At 42.1% G+C, this 7842-nt stretch overlaps 1 protein-coding gene across 3 annotated transcripts in view; it reads right to left on the reverse strand.

Moving 5' to 3' along the window:
• Nucleotides 1-7842, reverse strand: part of AFF2 (AF4/FMR2 family member 2) — a 635691-nt gene that overhangs the window by 269304 nt on the left and 358545 nt on the right. The gene's annotated exons all lie outside the window — the stretch shown is intronic.

Here is a 7842-nt window from a genome sequence, read left to right on the forward strand (position 1 = left end):
CCTTCGGGACAGATGATGCGAGTTGTTTTCATTAACTTGCTGGGTTTACAAGTCGCCGAGAAAAATGTGCACGTAAAGCAGCCGAGCAGTTGACTTTCTTCGCAGGGCCAAAAATACCCAAAGTGACTCTGCACAATCTTCCAAGCCTCCTACCTTATTTATCCATGTGTAAATTGTACTGTGCATCTAGCTTGAGGAATTAAATCTAGCTGGAGACTGCACAAATCTTACATCTCACTGGTCCAGACAGGAACATATCACAGAATTCTCTCGCAGGCTAACGAATCCAGTTCAAAAATGGTGTTTGCCAGCATTGAAGAAAAAGTGTTACTGTTTTGGAGCTCTGATCATTTTTCCTCTGCTGCCAAAGGGAAAAGAGACTGAAGCAAGGAGTGGTATATTTACTAAAAACATTTTTAAAAAGAAAATTCTCTCCTTTGTGGTCTCACTATCTAGTGTACTATTGGGTCTTCCTCGCACTGATTAATGTGGTGGATCCAGTATGCTAATGCCTGTCGGACCAGACCTCTCTTGGTCTACTATTTGGTAGCATGTAAACCAGCACAGCCTGTTCCATGTGCAGATTGTCGGCAACTAAACCAGTGCCCCACCTGGGCTAGCCTGGGTGAGGAGGGTGTGAGGACACCCATCAGGACTAAAAACAAGACTGTCAAAGTGAGGATGAGTTCCCTGTGAACCAATGGCCATCCATACCTGGAGAGGAGATGTGCGCCACCAGGTCGCTTTGCCAGAAGAATCACCATTGATGCACAGCGTCTAAGGTACCCTGGTGGTCGCAGCAGCCTTGGGACTGACTCGACTTGACTTGAGTATGCCAATATGTATCCCTTTGCAAGGCTGGGGGTGAAAGCCACATCTCAGACTACTTGAACCTCCCAAAGACACACGAAATAGGAATTCCTCTCCTGTTCCAGAACATATTGACCTCCATATTAAAAAAAAACCAAAACAAAACCCCAAAACCCCACAACAAACCCATGCTACTAGATTCTCACTATGGAGTTCCATTAATACAGTCTTCAGAAGCATATTGGGAGGGTTTTAGCGTGAGTTTCTAGAGGATTTCACTTGTATATTTAATATTGGACGACACATCTCTCAAATATATAGGCTTAGGGTAGAATATAATTCCTGCGGTGACCTTCAAGAACACACAACAGGGATGCTTGGGGCTCTGCTCTGGTCCAAATTCCCTTGTCAGAGCAAGTAAAGGCGTTGACTTCTATTGCAAAAGCCCTGCAACCTGGTTGTCTCAGGGAGCAAATTCCTCAAATTCCCTTATCAGTTGAAATGTCCTTGCCTCTAGGACTTACTTCTTATAGCTGGTGGAGTCCACAGTTGGGCATCCATGAGGTGGTGTGCAGGAAGCATGCTAATTTCTTGGAACTATTTGCTGTTCATGGACTGTAGATTGCCACTGTTCATTGGCAGACTGTGGCAGATTCAGTTTATTGCCTTTTCTGCATAACAGCACTGATATTTGTATTGTGGGGTTTTTTTGTTGGGGAACGCTTAAGAGTTTGGAGACCATTTAGCAAATTTTTATAATAAGTTTCGACCTCTTGGGCATGGAAAATGTACAAGTCAACAAATTAGGGGCTCATCACGCATAGTGGCGAGTCCAGTTTGAAATAAAAGAGAGTAGAGGCATGAAGTCAGAGCACCTAGAATCTTTATCTCCCCTGTTTTGTTTCCCAAAGCATAACTTTATATGCTATCTCATGACATCTTTATGGCGCTAGAGAAAATGATTAGGCTCTAGTCCCTGCAAACTCACAAACACAGACTCATTTGTAGCATTCAGCTGCTCTAATTAGCACATCACTGTGGGACAATGAATAGAAATATGTGAAGAAACTAAAAATTAGTACCGCTAATAATGTTAGACTAAAAACCAGAGCTGCAAGTAACAGTACTCGCAGGATTTGGATAACTGCAGGGTATTCCCAATATAAGGTCTTGTCACTTGATCCTAAGGGACTCTGAGGCTATGGTAAGTCCCTGAGGCCTCATATTTCACCCCAAGAAAACAAAGCACATAAAGTTCATTCAGAGTTAAAGAAAGGCCCTCTGCTCAGTCAAACAAAAAAGGTGTTTCTCAATTTTTCAAAGCTATGCTACTGCCCCAAATTGTACAAGATTAGGCAATCTCATCCTGCATGCGAATCACTGGACTCCTAAACCTATAATGAGGCATTATAGCTTCCATGTGTGTGAAAGCACGAAAGTTATGTTACTCTAATAGTTTAATGCACAGGGGGCATGGATTCAGAAAGGCACGTGAACAAGTGCAGTATTTGTGATAGAGAAGCTCCTTTTACCATCGGCATGGGCTCTAAGGGAGCCTGGACAGAGAGGACTTGTTAGATATTAGGATAAGGAGATGGAGCTTGACTATTTCACTGATTCTGGAAGAGAAGAGAGTTTCTTTATCCACTCATTCCTAACAGGAGGCAGCATGCTTCGGTTGTGTAATCTCTACGGTGCTTAGCCTAACTGGGTGCAATGGAATTAAAGGAGAAATAAGTTGAAGCAAAGTACACCGCAGCAAGCCTTTCCCTCCAGGAGAAAGGTCACAAGCAGGAGTCTAGGGGCTGCCCTCTACTATACCAGTTAATAACAAGCCCCAGGGGCAGGCCGCAGGCTGAGAACAGACAGAGCACAGTACCAGGCCTCCTCCCAGCTCTGTCACTCTGCGGCTGGGAGGGGACATGGCCATAGCTGTTGATTATGCCTTCCATGTGCCACCACAGGACTTACCAACAGCTGGAGAATACCCAGATGTTAAACTAGAGCTAATTCCCGGGGCAATGCAAAGGGTTGCATGGGACAAGCGATTCTATCCTGAAGTTTGGAGAATACTTTAAAGAACGTGAAAAATTGTAGTTTTCAGCTGAGCCGACGCAGTTGCAAGGATAGGTTACGCTGGGGTCTAAAAGTCAGGCCAGTTTCTCGTCTACTATTTTTCCCCCTGCTCTCACAAGGTTTTCTCTCTCCTTGATTGGTTTTACTCCTGGATGAAAAAGGGAATCAAATGTAGTACATAAACATTGGCAGCTTTCAGGCTTGCTTTTCATCCTGAACCTAATGGGCAAAGAGCTTCAGCAGGTTTGCAAGCTTTTCCAAGTGAGCCTAGAGGGGCCTGTTTACCCAAGATCGAATCTCTAGCAAACAGTTCATTGCCGCTCTTCAAAGCAGCTGAAATTATGACCTTATGTTATTGTTTCTCAACAACCCAAGCCTTTGATGTAAACTAATGTTGACCTTTTCCGCATAAATTTGACATGAAGCCACTTTTGTTTAAAACACCCTATGAAAATTCATCACCAGTCTTATTGGCTAAGGCCACTTTGCCTGGGTAATAAATACAGGATAATAAACAACTGGAGCTAATATAGTCACTTTTCTTTGGACTGGTTGTCATATCAGATCCCTGATATCTCTGATTGCTGGAGGAATCAAACAGGGCCTGAGTTCAGTGAAGTTAATGGAAACTTTCCAGTGAAACGGGTTTCAATCAGGCCCTCAATCACGTTAGGGTCTTGTTAACTTCCAGGCAAAATCCAGGCTTCACTGAAGTACACTACAATGCTCCCAATGACTTCAATGGAGCTGGGATTTCATCCCACATGTCGAGTGGATTTACAAGATTGGGCACTACAAGGACCAAACTGCTTTCCTTGTTTATCAGGTTTTTGCATCACGCCCATCCCTGGGGCCTCTACACTACTTTCCCCCCTGCACTAGCATGAAGCAACAACCTCCAACCACTGCATGCAATCAGATGCATCTGCTCTTCCAACAGCATATTTCATTTTCATAGCTAGCTGTGTCCCCACTCCCTTACTGTTTTGCATGGTAGTTTGTATAGTAGTAAATGGAATCAATACACTGAAGAGCAACATCATTCTGTTAATTTTTCAAAAGTGCTGCTAGTAACATTAATGTTCTCATCTACAACTTAACAGTTTGAAACTCAGTGATAGTTGGGGAATTAAGATAAAAAATGAGTAACCTTTATGTGGAGTCCATTAACTAATGCTAAATTAACGCAAAATGGAAGCAGGATTACAGAAGGATGTGTATAAAAAGGTACATGTGACAGCCACATGGACACTACATGAATCCATTATGATAAGCACATTTCCCGGAAGAGCAAATGAATCCAGTCTCACCACACACTTAAAGTGAAACCTAGAATATGCACGTGTCAAGATAATATCACGACTCTGTGCACACTAATTACTCTACCTTACACTGGGCCAAAGGAGTCAAATCACAGTGCATCGGTGTTCCAGCGGCGACTGTACAAATGCACACTTGTGAACGTGGTTTGCTAATCATAAATAAGACCCCATGCAAATCACAAAGACGGAGATGACACATTTCATGGGTTGGTCATGGCGAAAATGGCAGATTTCACAGTGAGACACAGATTAGAAGAGGGACAAGAATCACAAATAAAGATGTTTAAGCTGCCAAGGAAATTAGGTTTTAAATACTCTCAGCATTTCACATTAATACAGTTATCACAAATAAACATTCTGTGAAGGAGCAAAATTGCCTCTAAAATAAATATAAGGGGAAGCACAACATGAATAATTTCCACTTTTAGGAATACCTTCCAAAGAGATGCATTGGTCCTTTTTTATTCTGAGCCTGGATATTAGCTGAATAATGGAACAAACAGACAAAATTCAGAACCGCTGCATAAATTACACTTAAAATAGGTTTTTTGAGGGTAGATTTCCCAGCTTGGGCCACTTTGTCATTCAAGTTAATGCTAATATGAAGAAAGATCGCTTTTTAGGATAAGAAAAAAAATTAAGAGATGCTTCTAGTAGTTTTTAAGGGTAGAAACAAGCTGTATAGAGGTCTTGACAAGGTGCTGAGTAACTGCAGGACCAACAAGAGCTGGATAAAACTCATTGTGAAACCTGAAGCCACACACAGTGCAGCTGCTTGGGGGTTTGCATAAAGCCACATGACTTGCTCGGTTAAATGCACAACTCTTCCCCCTCCCCTCGTCTGCGGGGGCAGAGGAGTAGCAATGGAGGAAGCTTTCACCTGCACTGGAAGCTAAATCGTTTTGCTCTGCCCTCAAAGAACAAACATGCAGGATGGCAGAAACTTTGCTCCAGATATCAGATGGCATAAGTAAGGGGTCCAACTTATGGAGGGAGCCCTGAGCGTACGCACCTTTGAAGTTTCACAGGAAAAGCTGAGCATCCCCCCTGATCCTTAAGCGCCAGCACCATTGGGGCAAAACAAAGGGAACTCTGGGGTGGCAGGAAATGGAGCAAAGAAAAATCTCACTGTAGTACTGTCTTGAGCTCTGTGCGTTGATTTCCACGTGAAAATACTAGGCTTCAAGTTTTTCAGCTCCATGCTGTGTAATCACTAACCCTGGTCAGAAACCAGAATGTCTGTCCTTCAGGATTAAAAAAGAAATAAATGTCCAAACTGGAAGAAACCCCTCCAGCATGTTCTGAAAAATGAAATTGTTTTGCGCATGCACATTTAATTTTCAATAGTAACAATAAAATTAGTAATAAATGTGCCAAAAAAAGCCCGTGCAAGTTAAATATATATATTTTTAAAACCCCAAAAAACTGATTATATGTCAAAATGCTTTGCTTGAATTTTGAGTAAAAGACATTTTCCAACAACAAATATTTAACTAGTTCTAATTATTACCTTCTATGTCCCCACCACAGCTGATACTCAACAACTCTAAAAAGACCAAGGCAAAAGTGGCATAACTCCTTAAACTGTGCTAGAGCAGAAAGAGACCAGTGGAACAGCAAGTGTCGCTGCAGGTAGGATCAAATCTTCATTTGAAAGGGTACCTTGACTGCAACCATCTCCTAACTGTGGGGAATGGTGCCAGAAAAAACTCTGTGAGGGGAACCTCTCAACACTTACCTCTTTCAAAGAAAAACCCCTTACCAGGAAACCTGTAGGAAAGGGAAATTCCACAAGGCTTCCTTCAAAGAAATTTCCTGGAATAGTCCTCTCACTTGGGAGAGATATTCAACCTGTATTTTGCAAACTTTGATTCTGTTCATGCATTCTAGGCCCAATAAATGCACGACTCACTCTAAGCCTGACTACTATTTTGCATTCAATCTCTTCATAATAAATAATGGCACTGGCCAAAGAAAACTTTATAAAAATGAATGGGTCTAGCACCTGCAGAAGTAATGCAGGCAGTCCCTCACGCACAAACAAAAATGACCCTTTATTCATTTATCCGAGGGAGGCAGTAATTTCAGAGGTGGTAGACAACCTTGGGCAGGAAGGGCATTAACGTCCACCTCCCAAGCAGGCTGTTCTACATCTGACCAGAGAGACATGGTATTAAAATCTCATTCACACCTGAAGTCGTTCACGGGGTTCAAGATGTTAAGGCTAAGTACAGATTCAAAAAGCCCAAGGCTGAATAGATTCAGTCTTTGCAGGTTAGCCTAAGCTGCGTAGATTGAACTGATTAGCAAGTGAAAAGACATTCACTTTTGATTCCAGAAATCCAGCCACATGCCTGCAAGGGCCCAGGCCAGAAGCAGGGGGGCAGTGGAGCATGCCTCCCTGCCCAGCTGGAGCAGACAGTTTGGGCCCAGGTTAGCCCACTCACCTTGTGGGTGGAGCGTTGTGGGGAGGTGCAAAGCATCCTGGGATGGTGGGGGGACTGTGAGTTCAATAAACCTATTTATCCTAAATCAGTTCAGTCTGATATTACATCCACTCAGGTTTATCTTAAACTGGTGTGAGCCATTTTGAAAGCTGTTTATGTGTTTTGAACTTCTGTTGTGTTACAGATTTGAACCAGTTTCCGATAACTTATACCAATATATGTGTAATTTCTGTCCCTAGCCTACGTCAACAGGCCAAGCAGTTTTCAACAGTGGACAACAATCCCAGGGTCAGATTTAGGTCAATTTATAGGTAACTAGAATGTACTTCCAATGGCTGAGTTCTCAACAGTTTCTTAACCACTGAACAAGTGCAAAGGTCAATCGGCGTCTATTTAGAATCATTATTTCACCTGTCAGTCTTGTGTTCTGACTCTTGGCATGATGGAGCTTGGCCTCTAGCTAGGTGAATGCTGATCTCTTCCAAGTACCAGTGGCACACAGATGGCATGATGGATATTTTTCAAATCCTACAGCACCCCTACATTTTTCTTGATTGCTGTATACACTGTTAGTCATTATTGCAGCAGCTTATTCTAAGCCAAGGGATATAAATGTCTCTCTGTGCTGACTGGCAGGGGTGCTATAAACCAATGCAGCCTGCACAAACACACATATTCTCTCACTCTCTCTCACGGGACATGGTGTATATTTTCACTGTGATATACCATGGATTGATTACCATCAGTCAAGGCCTAGATTCCAAGTCCATCTCTATTCAGAGTACATGGAGTGAAAGGCCAATCGGCTAACACAGTAAAATTTGGTCAACTCCTGAGACTTTTATTAGATTAACTTTTCAGCAAGCCAATAGAAATAACCAGCTCATCAAATTGGAAAGAGATCTCAAAGTGCAAGCACTTCAAAAATTAGATCTTCTTTACTTTTAAAAGTAAGCAGATGGAAACCATTTGATTCTTATTTATTACCAGTTAAATTTATGTCCTTTATTTCACCATAAACTACAAGACTTCATAAAAGTGTATCTTATTTCACTGATCTGTAATAACCTGAAAACCTGTAACAGAAACCTATAATGAAGCACCCCATATACTGTAAATTAAAAATAAATAAGAGACCTCAAAGCGGTTTTCTTCAAAAGCTGCTTTAGCTTAGGGTTTCAGTTATA

This window comes from Gavialis gangeticus, unplaced genomic scaffold, assembly GCF_001723915.1.
Source record: "Gavialis gangeticus isolate Ggan-Ray unplaced genomic scaffold, GavGan_comp1, whole genome shotgun sequence".
Lineage (NCBI taxonomy): Eukaryota > Metazoa > Chordata > Crocodylia > Gavialidae > Gavialis > Gavialis gangeticus.